Here is a 12623-nt window from a genome sequence, read left to right as displayed (position 1 = left end):
TCACCCTTAATTTTTAAACCCATGTGTATTTTAAGAGAAATTTAATCCATATGTTTCTGATTCATTTACACTTAAATCATCAAAATGTTGTTTTGTAAGAGCTATTTGATGTCCAAGGTTTTCTGAGCTTTGTAAACCTCTTGTCTTAGAAACAGAATGCTGTGTTGTGTCAGAGGTTTGAGTCCTGGTTGAAATGCCAAAACCAGGAGGTTTCAGTGGGTTCCTCATTTACCCCATTTACTTCCTCTTTCGATCAGTGATCAACACAAAACAAGACCAAACCCTAGAGGCTGGTTGATACTATTCTCACTTTATCATGACACCCTTTTTCTCTCCCTGTTGTAGGAATGTACTGAAGGGTTTGAAGTTTTGTTTGGGTTTTATGAAGCTTCTCCAATAGGATGATTATACAAGGTTTCTATAACCTTGGGGATTGCTCACTCAAAGCTGTTCAGTTACAATGCAAAGCCAAAAACATAGACTTTTGAAATTTAAAACATATATTCAGACAGAAAAACCAAGCAGTTTACATTTCAAGAGGGACTCAATTCTTTTCAAGGTGTCATTCTATCTTTCCATTTTTAACTTCTTAATCAACAACAGAAATATATTTAGAAAAGGAAAATTGTTAACTGGCACCTCTGTAATTTTTATTTATAAAAATTATGATCATTAATTGCAAAGTATCAAATATAAAAATTCAATAAAAACATATTTTCAAAATTATTTCCACTCAATGATTAGAATAACTTAGCAGGCTTTGAGGAAATAATACAGTGCTTTAAAATTATTTAATAATCAGTTTTAAGGGCCTTGTAAAACACATTGCATTATGTGTTACATGAGCGATGAAGCACAAATACATCTTAAAATAATTAAGGATACAATTTTCTTCCAGTCATTTATTGTTTTTTTTTAAAAAGTACTTATAAAATACATCATAAAGTATTACCCCAGATTTTAAACTTTTGGTTTACAGAACATCCTGCTTCTTGTTTTTGAGACACTTCACAAGAAAAAAAATCAAGGTCACTCAACTTGCGGTTTGGAGTCCTACAGGTTTTTAATTTTTCTTCTCTCTTTGGCTGAACTTTTTGATAAAAATGAGACACTGGAGATTGTGAAACCTGAATGGATTTCATCCTTGAGTTTTGCATTTTAGTTACCCTTGTAACCTTGACTTTCAAAAAGCTTGATGGATACTGTTAGGGCTTCGACCAATTTTAAGTGTTTGGTTTTATGATTTTTCTTTAATTGCTTATGTAACCTGCAGCCTTCTCCTATTCATTAAAATGGTTTTGCAAATAACTTAAGGCTTGTTGCTTTGACAAATAAAAACCAGGCTTATTATTCTGTCTATAATTGAACAATAATTACAATGTTGATTATCTTTTGTTGGGCTTGCTTAATAACGCCCTAAGTAGTTTAGTGGGATTTATAGCTTCCAGGATTTGAACAAGAGGTCACAGAGGTCTTTACTTTTTGCCAGCTGACCTTTTGTTTGAGTTTAAATTAACTCAATTTGTGCTGCTTTTTATATCTGCTCTCAAAAGTCAGGTCTGCAAAGTACATTATATAGAAATCTACAGGTGTCTAATAAAGCTATTTTTATGTTTTATTAAAACTTTATTTAAATATCTAGGTGATTTAAAGAGAAGATGAACTGATGTTTATCACTGCAAACATAGGAATGTAAATGACAGAACAGTTAGATCTGCGATATACTTCAATGAATATTAAACTGTTCTCTACAAACTCTTAGAAATATTGGTTGTTGAAACAAGGCTTTTTTTTTTTTCTATGCACCTTTCTGATACTCTTAAATAAGGCTATAACTATGTTCTTTTTTAAAACAAAAACAAGTTCATAATGATACTTAAATCTGGTAATTATAAGCAACTCTAAACGTTTGATTAAAAAAAATCCTTGTCTTCCTCATGTATTCTTACCTGCTTAGCCTGTGGAACAGGAAAAGGGACTTTTTCCTAATTAGCTCTAGGATTCATCCACCACTGTGTTGAGCATCTGCCATGTACCTGGTTTTAGAGATAAAGGAAAATTGGTCTCTGCTGTCCATGAGTTCAGGCTCAGACAAGAATATTGTTTTATCCTTTCAGCCTATATATTTCCTTAGACATTGATCCGAGTGTTTTCTGTTCTATTACATAGCTTGGGTCTCCTGGGACAGGTTTTATAAATATTTATAATTTTTTGTAGAGGAGAAAGCAATATTTGACCTTGTTATTTTCTTCCAAACTCCGTGGCTCTTCCCTGACTGAACAATACCACTTCCCAGTGAGGGCCAATACTTTTTTGGATGCTTAGGTCTGACATGTCTGTTCAAAAATCAGCTTTTACCCTAGTCACCATCATCAACAATCACCTCCTGCTGAGATGGGCATAACATTGTTTTCACTGTAGTGAATGTGCAATACTCTGATCCCAATGGTATGATGTTTGCTCAGACAGCTTCAAATACAAATGTTTTTAACAGACAGTGTGAGATGAAAAAGTATGGTCTAAAGGGTTCTGGACTTGGAATCAAATGTTTTAGCATCAGTTTTACTAATTGCAGGTAGGGGACAATTTCCACCTCTAAACCTGTGACCTTATCGGCAAAATGGGGGGATAATACTTATCTCACCAGTTTTTGTCTGGTTTTAGTGAGGAATAAGTGAGATTCATATAGGTGATAGTTTAAGGTACAATGTCTAGCATACAGAAAGCAATCATTAAATATTAATTGGATCAAATCAGAAGCAAAGTATCTACCATTCCTTTAAGCAAGGAGTGTCATGCACTCAGCTGTTTCCTGGAAAATAAAAATGACTAAGATGGCATTCCTGCTCTTGAAGAGCTCAGTTATATTTACTTGAGAACTAGGCAGTTTCCGTATTATTTGATCATCTGTCACAAGCTTCATCTACCACAGCTTCCTCCATCCAGCTGGCTCAGATCAATGGAGAGGACTATTGTTGTCAATCCGGATAAAGAATTAGCTGCCAACAACCCATTTGCATTTGTTCTCTGTCAATCAAGAGATTAGGCTCCAGAACTCTTACACAGGATAAAAAATATTTCCTAAAAAAATTTTTTTTTCTTATGGAAAAACAGTACTAGTTCTACTAATTATTTTCTGGGTAGGTAGTACTTGGGCAAATCTCTTCCTGTGTCTATATTTCTCATTTGATAAAGAATAGGTTAGACCACATAGCTGCTAAAATCCCTTCTAATTCCAACAGTCTCTTTTTTATGACTCAGGCTTCTAGCTTTTGAAAAAATGAATCCTTCCAAGATAGGTGAGTGGAGAAGACAAAACATTGTATTTAAAAAGTTGAGAATAGCTACAGTGTTGGCGTCAGTGCTCTAAATGATAAGCCTTAACTAGTATCATCTGAGAATGGAAAGTAGCAACACATGTCTTTAAATTCTTTTCATGCTGCTTTGTGCTGAGTTGTGGGTGATTACAGTGGTTTAGAGCATTTTCATCTTTTTGGTTGCACATCTCATGTCCATGTTCATGCCTATTATGAGTACTTCTAATATTAAAGTGCATTGCAGCTCTGCAACTTATAATATATGTGACTTAGACAAAATATTTAACTTTTAGAACTTCAAAATTTTTTGCTTCTATAAAATAGAGCTAATAATACCCAACTAATAAGACTTTTAAGCCCTTAACACAGTGCCCAACAAGAACCCAATAAAGTTTGTATATTCAATTAAGAAATTAAAATATCTGGGGCGCCTGGGTGGCTCAGTTGGATGAGCGTCTGCCTTCGGCTCAGGTCATGGTCTCAGGGTCCTGGGATCGAGCCCCGCATTGGGCTCCCTGCTCAGCGGTGAGCCTGCTTCTCGCTCTCCCTCTGCCTGCCACTCCCCCTACTTGTGCGCGCTCTCTCTCTGTCAGATAAGTAAATAAAAACTTAAAAAAAAATTAAATATCTATGTATATCTTGGCATAGAGTTATTGACTTTAAACATTCATTCAAATATTTGATAAGCCTACCCTATACATACACACCTCATTAGAAAAGGCTAAGAAAAAAGGCTATATTCCTTTTGCTAAAAAAGCTTATAATCGGGGTGCCTGGATGGCTCAGTTGTTAAGTGTCTGCTTTCAGCTCAGGTCATGATCCCAGGGTCCTGGGATCGAGCCCCCCATCGGGCTCCCTGCTCCGCGGGAAGCCTGCTTCTCCCTCTCCCACTCCCTCTGCTTGTGTTCCCTCTCTCTCTGCCTCTCTCTCTCTCTCTCTGTCAAATAAATAAATAAAATCTTTAAAAAAAATTTTAACTAAAAAATAGCTTATAATCTATCTCAGAAAACAAGACATAAGAGTCAAGACAAGTTGAATAGCTGTTATAAGAGATTTAACAAATACTGTTTTATAGTTGCTATAAGAGATTCCATAAAACAATATTTGTTAAATAGCAAATTAGTGGCAAGACAATATTTATAAATGGATTCAGAGATAGGAGACATCACTGTTAGAGAAGTCTGTGTGGAGAAGATGACAATTAAACCAGGTTAATGTGAATTGCCCAAATTGGTGCAAAATGAGAGAGAATTATTGCCTAAGCCAAAGGAAAAGTTTTCAGGAAAACATACATAACATCCTATATGCATATATGTATGCATACACACATATGAATACATATACACACAAAAGAAATTATTTTAGGATAAGTTATGTAAATCACTGAGCACAGTGCCTGACCTGTCATCAAACAGATAATTGTTACTTCTTATTGCAGAAGCCATGAGTTTGTAGCCCATCAGATAAATTAAGTCCACATACATATTTTCTTTAGCCACATCTTTTTTTCCCCATAACACATGAGCCAGCTTTTAAAAAGTGGAGGATTTCATAATTAAAAAGAAAAAATCTGAGTCTCTGGTTTCTCTTGAAAAGTCCTGAAGATTTGCTATAACTGAGCCTGCATTTCCTTCACACCAATCTACTGGGACTGAATAGTTGCAGCTGCTTCCTTTAAACTTGACCTCAATCACTAAGGTCTCCACCAACTCACTCAGTGCTCTCAGATGTACTTATACCCAGTGCATGCACTGGCTACCACCTTGTGGAGTTTGGCATTTGCAACCCCTCAAACCCTGGAAGGAAGCTCCATTTGCTCCAGTCTCCTGGGGGAGGAGAGACCCATCATGGCGGACCCATCAAGAAACCACCTGGGAGGTGAGTGATCAGGGAAACTAATCTCTTTCAGAGTAGACCCATGAGATGACTTATGGTTTTTCTCAGCACTTTAAGTTCTGAAGGGCTAAATATGTGGCTCAGTGAAAAGATTAGCTGGTTCTAATCTATGTCTTGAGGGGGGAGGTTGCCTTTCTGTTGCCATTTGGTCCCCTCACGAAAAGCAGTGAGGAATTGAGTGCAGAAGTCCTGGTGAGAAAAAGACTTTTAGAGGGAATGTACTTAGGTATCTCTTCAAAATCTAACTGGAGTAGTAAGCAACCTAACAGGCTGTAGAGCAAGGACTCCAATTCCCTCTCCTCTATAGGGTATACCTTAGGGGCACTAAAAGAAGGGATTCCATAGCCTAAATAATACTGGGCAACCCTAGTTTCCTTGATAACCTTGGTCAATATATGTATATATTTGTTCCAAATGTCGAGATTCACTTCCGAGTTGGCCACGTAAAATAACACCCCCAAAATAATAAAATCACTTCTACGACTAAAAAGACTAGAAAATTCCATGCAATTTTCAAAATAAGCAATAGCAATCCAGAACTGTCAGGTAAGTAAGATTCAACAGCGAGAGCAGAACCAGAAGGAAGCATGTCTAGCAGCAGAATGAAAAGTTCAGATCTAGTATTGAGCCATCATGCAGTTGTTCATCTATGTATTTTGGGGAGAAGGAAAGAAAATTAGATGCAGCAAATTAGTGAAGAGACAAGAGTAGAACTGGAACATTAAGCTGTCACATCCTGCCGTGATCAGTTTTTATGGAGGAAGCTGTATTTTTGGTTTTGCCACTTATGTGACACAGTAAAACCCTAACTTAACTCCACAGGTAATGTTGTGACCCCCGTCTGGTTCAGCCAAGTCTTTGGATATTTTCTCTGTCATCCAAAGATGGTATCACAGAGCACCTTTAGCATTAAAAATTGTCAGAATATTGTAATAGGGAGATTTACTAGAAAGTTTCTTAAATCTTTTATGCTTCGGTTCTGCCTTTACAAAATGAAGAGTCCCAATTCATGTGGTTGGTTATCACATGCTTAGTGGAGAGTCTAATTCATAGTAAAGGTGCAATATCACAATTATTGTTGTTCATATAGCACTCCACCAAAAAATAATATTTCTAAAAATTTTAAAAATGGAAATTATATATCCACATAGTAATTTATGGTATTATAGAAGAATGTTTTTGTTTTTGTTTTTGCTCTCAGAGCAAAGAGCATTATTCTTGTTTTATATGTAAGAAATCTGAGGCAGGGCACCTGGGTGGCTCAGTCATTAAGCGTCTGCCTTCAGCTCAGGTCATGATCCCAGGTTCCTGGGATCGAGTCCCACATTGGGCTCCCTGCTCTGCGGGAAGCCTGCTTCTCCCTCTCCCACTCCCCCTGCCTGTGTTCCTGCTCTCGCTATGTCTCTCTCTATCAAATAAATAAATAAAATCTTTAAAAAAAAAAAAAAAGAAAAGAAATCTGAGGCAGGAATGTTTAGGTGGCTTAACAAAGGAAACCACAGGAGCATGGTGGAGCACAAACCAAAGCCCGGGACTCTCTCACAATTCTATGATGCCTTGTCTTTCCCCTTGTAATCAAATAAGGACCAAAAAGAACATATTCCCAAGAAACTGACACAGAAAATAAAACTCCATGTGGTTATTTATATGACAGTTTTGTTCTAAGAACGTGAACGGGGGCACCTGGGTGACTCAGTTGGTTAGACGTCTGCTTTCGGCTCAGGTCATGATCCCGGGTCCTGGGATCGAGCCCCACATCAGGCTCCCTGCTCAGCGGGAAGCCTGCTTCTCCCTCTTCCTCTACCCCTCACCCCACTGATGCTCACTCTTTCTCTCTCTAATGAATAAATAAAATCTTTAAAAAAGAAAAGAAAGTGAACAGAAAACAGAAAAATTACCTCTGAACTGAAATGTTCATTGATAAAAGTGCTAAATTTTAATAAAGCATCATTTCCTTGCTTAGGTACAGGATGCTCTGAGGACCAATTTTAGGTAGTGAAATGATTTAACCCTGTTTTACAAAGTCCTCTTTCCAAGCACTATGATGATTGAGATATCAGTGTATGACTTCTACATTTGTGACAACACACGAAGTTCAACTTTGGTTTCTTTCTGGAAGGAATGAGAAAAATATTGGAGCCATTTTGGAATTTTTTGTGAATTGTGGGTGAATGAAAGTGCTTACCCCTCTCCATGGAATATTCCCCCATTAAGATGCCACCTGTTAATGTGTCATATTCCATTCCTCTTTCCCCAAACTGTTCGACAAGGAGCAAATCTTTTCTAAATACAGGCAAGGCTAATAACATGGCTCCATTTAATAAATACTAAAATTTTGGGATCCATATCATATGTTACTATAAAAATGGCTTACACCTACAAATTCCTCTTTTTAGCCATATAACAAGCTCTTAAAAGGTTTAGAGCTTAACATATCATCAAACACATTCTCAAATATTTCCATAAATATATTAAAAACCATTTCTTTAGAACAATGCACTATAAATTAAGATGTACAGGTCACATGGATTTCTCCCCACCTATTATTTACAGACTGTTTTTCCTTTTATTTTCCTTAGAAATATGTACTTTGAGCCTTTTATTGAATGTAATAACAATATCAGAGATTAACTGCCATTGTTTTACGGCTATTGGTCCTTGACTGTTTTAATTAGAATGAATTAGCTCAAAGTAGTTGTTTATTTTTTTAATAAATTAAATATTCATGATATCAATGACTGTATTACCAAAATGAAATCCAAACTCCAGTTCTTATAAACCATTGTGAGTTACTTTTCAGTGGTGACTTGAAAGAAATTTGATTTTTTTTTAGAAAACATGTTGAGGTTTGATATTCTGGTTCTATAGTTTTAGATGACATATAACTTCAGTTCTACTTAACTTTTTTCAGTTCTAGCTTAAATTACTTCATGGCATTTCTATTATTTAGATTTTAAAAAACAAATACATAAGTAATTTCAGACATTAAAATAGTAAAATTCAATTTTTTTATTACAAGGTTTTTTTTTTTTAAAGATTTTATTTATTTATTTGAGAGAGAGAGACTGAGAGAGAGAGCACATGAGAGGGGGGAGGGTTGGGAGGGTCAGAGGGAGAAGCAGACTCCCTGCCGAGCAGGGAGCCCAATGTGGGACTCGATCCAGGGACTCCAGGATCATGACCTGAGCCGAAGGCAGTCGCTTAACCAACTGAGCCACCCAGGCGCCCGGTAAAATTCAATTTTTATATTTTAATTTGATTTGGTTGTAATTGCTGTTTTTTAAAAAGTAGAGTGCTTTACATTTATATTTTCTTTGAAATACTTCTAAAATTAGAAAAATAGATATATTCTTTTTCAGTGTACTTGCTCTTTATCCTGCTCCTGCTCTTATTGGAATGTTTTTGTTATCTTCAATGATAGTCAACAGCTGTACTTTCTCACAGAACTTATTAGCAGCTGTGAAATGCTACTGTCCTAAGTAGCAGCATTTGTTGGTGACTGTTGAGATGTGATTACTGTGATAACGAAATTACTTCACAGGCTTCAGACAGTCTTCAGTCAACATTTACTGGAAGCTACTGCTTGCAAAGCACTGAATTCACCACACTAACAAAGCTTATTCTAACGGAAGACACAGAACCTAGGTGCTAAGTTACTTTTACTGCATACCAATGGGGACAAATTCATGCCATAAAAACTGACTATTTAGGTCTGAAGTGTCACCAAATACAAGAGTAAAATAATCCAAAGGAGGAAAATGAGATGAGACTCTCATTTGGACCAGAAGAAGGGAATGGTGGTGAACCATGGGCATCCGGGGATTAATTAGCTTAGGAAGGTAGTACAGAAAATATCAACAATAAGAATGAGGAATAGTAACGAAGCACACACACTCTGATGCACTCTGGTCCCATATCTTCTTAGATATCTACAAACCAAGAGAGAGAGGATATATCCCAATAAGTCATTCTTGGACAGGAAAATGTCTTAATGGAAATGGAAATACCGTACCATAATCTCAGATTTGAAGTAGACTGAGCCATGAAATAATAACATCTAAAAATAACTAAAGGTAAGGCTAACCCCATACTCACTAGTGAATGACTGAAAGCTTTTCCTCTAAGATCAGGATCAAGACAAAGATGCACACTTTTGTCATTTCTACTCAACATAGTACTAGAAGTTCTAGCCACAGCAATTAGTCAAGAAAAGGGAACAAAATGTATTTAAATTGAAAAGAAAGAAGTAAAATGTTCTCTGTTCTTAGATGACAAGTAGTAAACACAAAATTCTACACACCAGAAAAACAAAACATACAAAAAACTATTAGAACTAATAAATGAATTCAGCAAAGTTGTAGCATGCAAAATCAGTACACAAAAATCATCTGCATTTTAATACATTAACAATGAAAAATTTTACTTCAGAGAAATATCTTCAAAATCATTTATTGATCCAAATTTATTATGCCAGTTATTCTGCTAGATGTTAGAATAATTTGTTCTGCTCTCAAAGAGTTCACACATTAATAAGAGAGGTGTAGAAACAATTATAAAATTATATGGAATATGCAGTAGGTATCATATGAGCATTGAATGGCACCTTAACTCACCCTGAGATGAGCAGGAAGACTTTATTGAGGAACCTACATCTGTGGTAAGTCTTCACCATGGAGACATGATTAATCAGGGACAAGAGTAGAAAGGGTGCAAGCTGGAAAACTCTCAGCTCAAAGGGAAGCTTGAGCAATGATACAGGTGTGAGAAACAGCATGTTGCAAATGATGTGGTGTTCCTGGGTCATAGTTACATGTGTAGTTGTGTATGGTGATTCAAGACAAAAATATTGTTCCTGTGTTGTGGCCAAAAGAGTATGAAAACTAAGTAAAGATACTGGGACAGAAGACCATGTAAAAGATGGCCAACAGTAACAGCAAAAAGGTAGAAGAAAGAATACATTTGAGAAATATTTGGGTGGTAAAATCCTTGGGACTTGGTAATTGATTGGGAAGAGGACGGAGAGGGGAGAAGAATTCAAGGAGGCCTCCTGAGTGTCTCACTTTGGTGACTGAATATGAATAGATGGCAATGCAACTAACTGAGCAAGAGTTTGAAAAAGAAACTTGTTGGGAGAAAATAATGAGTTGGGGAAAAACAAAGGAGAGCTACCATGAAGCCATTTCTTCAGTAATATACTTGTTTGCCTGACCAGTTGCCCATTAGACAATCAGAAGGCATATATGCTGAGGGTACATGAAAGACGTAAGCAAGAAAAGAGTTCCCTGGGCTCTCAATTGGCAAAACGCCTCTGAAAAACTACCTTCCCATGTTTTTACTTTCCCTCCCCCCATGAGGAACAAAGGTCCACTATGAGACCCATGGGAGAAATAAAATAAATGATAAAAAAGATATAGTGAATACACTGAAAAATACTGAGTAATGAAGATGAGGTGATGAGCAATTTGTGGAAGAGAAAAATTCTCATGACAGTCCTGCCAAATCTTGCACAATCTTTCACCTCCTCAAGTAATTCCTGCAGTGACTGATATGCATGTCAAGGAAGGCCTACGGACTACACCCTGCTCTTGTCTCTTACAGCCTCCTGGCAAATAAGGCACTTACTCCCATCTTTATGTTTATCCACTTCCAGTAGGCAGAATATCGTCACTTCCATCCCCACCTCCTGATTCCACAGACATTAGGGTTTTCAAATGGCTAACCACTCATGGACACCAGAGGCTTCTATTACCATAGGAATTGAAGGCCCTGGAGATAACAGTGAGTGAGCAGTTGGCACATTTCTGATCGGTGAAGTCTAAACCTCTCCCAATTTATGTGATGCTCCAGGAATATAAAGCACTTCATCCACTTTTGCATTTTTATGAATTTAGGGAGCCAATTCCTTTATCAGAGATCATTAAAGAGGGAAAAGATAGATTGGCCCTTCTTCCCTAAACTTATCTTTTTGTAAAGCCAACATTTTCACAAGGCTGTTGTGGCCAGTTTGGCAAATAGCAGGGCAGGTATATATTTTTGAAGTAACCATTATCATTAGCAGTAATCCACTAAAACAACAAGAACAATACTTCTCTAAGGTCTAAAATCTGCCATGATGATGGAATTTCAGTAACCAGCAGAGCACTGAATAATTTTCCTCTGCCTATGCCTCACTAGTTTCTCATTTAAAAAGATTGATTTAAATTGCTCGCTTCCCATCAGTACTGCTTGTGATCATAATATAAGTACTGCATCCATTGTTTATCAAATGCAACCCAGTTTGGATGCTATTTCAGCCCTAGGCTCCTTAATAGGTGCTAATTCTTTGAGTTCTTTGTAGCACTACTTAGCACATTTGCAACCCAGAAATCAAATGAATTGACATAGATTATGGCTTGAGATATAAAAGAATATGGACCACCAGCTCAGCAATGTGAACATTTCTGAATAATATATAATAAAGGTTTTCATTTGCACTATTAGGAATGTCAAAAAAGGGGCACCTGGATGGCTCAATCCATTTAAGTGTCTGCCTTCAATTCAGGTCATGATCCCAGAGTCCCAGGATTGTGCCCTGCATCGGGCTCCCTGCTTAGCGGAGAGTCTGCTTCTCCCTCTGCCTCTACTCCCCCCGCCGTTTGTGTTCTTTCTCTTTCTCTCTCTCTCACACACACACTCTCTCTCAAATGAATAAATTTAAAAAAATCTTAAAAAAAAGGAATGTCAAAAAAGATTTCATATGTCATTGTACAGAAATCAATATACAAAACATTCCTGGAAGTTTTTTTTAAAGAGTATCAATCAGTATCCAAAATCTATAAAGAACTTATCAAACTCAACACCCAAAGAACAACTAATCCAATCAAGAAATGGGCAGAAGACATGAACAGACATTTTTCTAAAGAAGACATCCAAATGGCCAACAGACACATGAAAAAGTGCTCAACATCACTTGGCATCAGGGAAATCCAAATCAAAACCTCAATGAGATGCCATCTCACACCAGTCAGAAAGGCTAAAATTAACAAGTCAGGAAATGATAGGTGTTGGCGAGGTTGCAGAGAAAGGGGAACCCTCCTACACTGTTGGTGGAAATGCAAGCTGGTGCGCTACTCTGGAAAACAGCATGGAGATTCCTCAAAAAGTTGAAAATAGAGCTACCCTATGACCCAGCAATTGCACTACTGGGTATTTACCCCAAAGATACGAATGTAGTGATCCGAAGGGGCATGTGCACCCCAATGTGTATAGCAGCAATGTCCACAATAGTCAAACTATGGAAAGAGCCAAGATGTCCATCAAGAGATGAATGGATAAAGAAGATGAGAGACACACACACACACACACACACACACACACACACACAATGGAATATTATGCAGCCATCAAAAATGAAATCTTGCCATTTGCAAC

General features: G+C 37.0%; 1 long non-coding RNA gene across 1 annotated transcript in view; it reads right to left on the bottom strand.

The window, feature by feature from the left end:
• The window catches only part of LOC145722577 (uncharacterized), a 234175-nt gene that overhangs the window by 172347 nt on the left and 49205 nt on the right, over window positions 1-12623 (bottom strand). Inside the window, exon 2 of the long non-coding RNA XR_014146922.1 lies at window positions 1950-2036. This is a non-coding gene — a long non-coding RNA (uncharacterized LOC145722577). The remainder of the gene's footprint in view (window positions 1-1949; window positions 2037-12623) is intronic.

Source organism: Leptonychotes weddellii, chromosome 7 (assembly GCF_054177405.1).
Source record: "Leptonychotes weddellii isolate Sample4059 chromosome 7, ASM5417740v2, whole genome shotgun sequence".
NCBI classification, from domain to species: Eukaryota; Metazoa; Chordata; class Mammalia; order Carnivora; family Phocidae; genus Leptonychotes; species Leptonychotes weddellii.
Note: the sequence above shows the minus strand (reverse complement) of the source record. Positions and strands in the feature narration are given on the sequence as shown.